Consider the following 1,923-nt stretch of genomic DNA (forward strand, 5'->3'; position numbering starts at 1 on the left):
ATTAAACCTGTAGCTAGAGCATAGTCCAGGACTTTCCTATAAGCCTGGAAATAAGGACTATTAAATAAAGCCCATGAAAGAATTTATTTTACTTGACTATGTATATTTGTTATAAAATCTGTTTTTCTTTTCTTTTTTTTCTTCAATGGTGTATAAGGTAAGAGTGAGAGAAAAGAGATGTTTGTTCACTTTAAAAAATGGAGAGATGAGTGGCAAGTTACAACAGATATGAAATGTTGCATGTACTTTAGGTTGAGGTCACTCTATTATTAGTTTTACTTAACCTTTATTTTGTTAGATCTCTCAAGAAGTAGGAATAATCTACAAGTATTTGTAATGTTAAAAACACATAAATAAATAAAACTTAAAAAAATACATTAAACTACAAAGGGAAATAAAAAGGAATGATCCAGAACAAGAGAGAGGAAGTAAAGGGAAAGACAGGATAATGAAAGGAATAATCATGAACAAAATAAGCTCAAATGTTGAAGGGAGGAATGAAGGAGAGAACAAAAGGAAAATAATAAAGTAAATGGCTGGGATGAGAGGCAAGAGAATGTGGTAATTTGTTCATCCATACTATGAAAGAATGTCTTGAGGGTTTTAATTTTCATTTTTAAAAATTTTGCTCAATTTGGGCAGGGGGAGGTTGGTAGTTGAATGATAAATCATTAGAGAAAATCCTCCATATTATAGTATAAGCCCAGCTCTCCCTTCCCCCCACCCCCCAGTTCCTGACTCTGGCTTGGAATAAAGAATCAGACATTCCTTTCCAGCTAGGAGACTGAGAAGCCCCAAACAAGAATGTACCTCTCAGACATTCCTCTCTGACTGATAGGCCTGAACAAAGGACAGAACACACTTCCACTAGGAGACAGATAGGTCCTGAACAAAGAACAGGAAATATTTCTGAAGCTGCTTTTTGAGGACCTAGCCACCTCTCCAAAAGCAAAATGACTGACAGGATCTTCCCCTCTCAAGGGGAGTGGCTACCCTCTCTGGCGGAAAACATCCGGGACAGTTAGCAGTGAGTCTCCCCTCTCTGGTGGGAAAAACTTTCTTTGTTCAGCACCCTATAAAAGTCACCATATGGAACAGGCACATGGGATCTCACCCATGGGGAGGATGCTTTGCCTGGGACCACCTTCCCTTTTGGGGCCTTGATTGAGCTGTGTAAACCGGGACCCCCATAGCTTTGGGAGGATCAAGTGCAAGAGTTCCCCTGAGAGGTGATGAATCTATGTCATCTGTATCTTTGTCTTTGTTGTGTTACTGTGTTTGCTAGAGTATTACCCCTGTCTTTCAATAAAACCTTTGTTCTGTTGGGAGTGTGCCTTATTGCCAGTGCGAATCTGAATCTGAACCTAACCTAGCTTAATCAAACAGTAGTAAGGATGGATTAATTAAAAGAAAGAAAAAAAAACCTTAATGCTAAAGTCATATTTAAATATCTGGCATTATTATTGTTGTAGCACTTTAAAGTTTTAAAAGCTCCAATATTTTGTGCAGTTTTATATTTTAAAAATAATTTTCAGATGTGTTTTGTCATTTAGTACTAATGTAATGAGACCCCATTTTATGGATAAATCTGGTTAAATTTGTGCTCCTACCCCTCCTGCTGTCCCCTCCAAAAAGTCTTGTCATCTCACCAACTTCTTGCTCCCAATAACCTCCTCTTCCTTGCTAGCACACTCCACATTAGACCTGACATCTTGAATCTCAACACCAGGTTTTTTTCCAGAATCCAGACCCAGCTCCTTGTGATGTTAATCCAATCATCTTTGGATTCCCAGCACAATCAAGTGTAGGTTATGAAATAAGTTTGATCTAGCCTGCTTTTTTTTGTTCAGCCATTCAATTGTGTGCAGTTCTTTTTAAACACATGGATCGTAATGTCCATAAGATTTTCTTGGCAAAGGTACT

The sequence above is a fragment of the Trichosurus vulpecula genome, chromosome 4 (assembly GCF_011100635.1).
Source record: "Trichosurus vulpecula isolate mTriVul1 chromosome 4, mTriVul1.pri, whole genome shotgun sequence".
Classification (NCBI taxonomy): Eukaryota; Metazoa; Chordata; class Mammalia; order Diprotodontia; family Phalangeridae; genus Trichosurus; species Trichosurus vulpecula.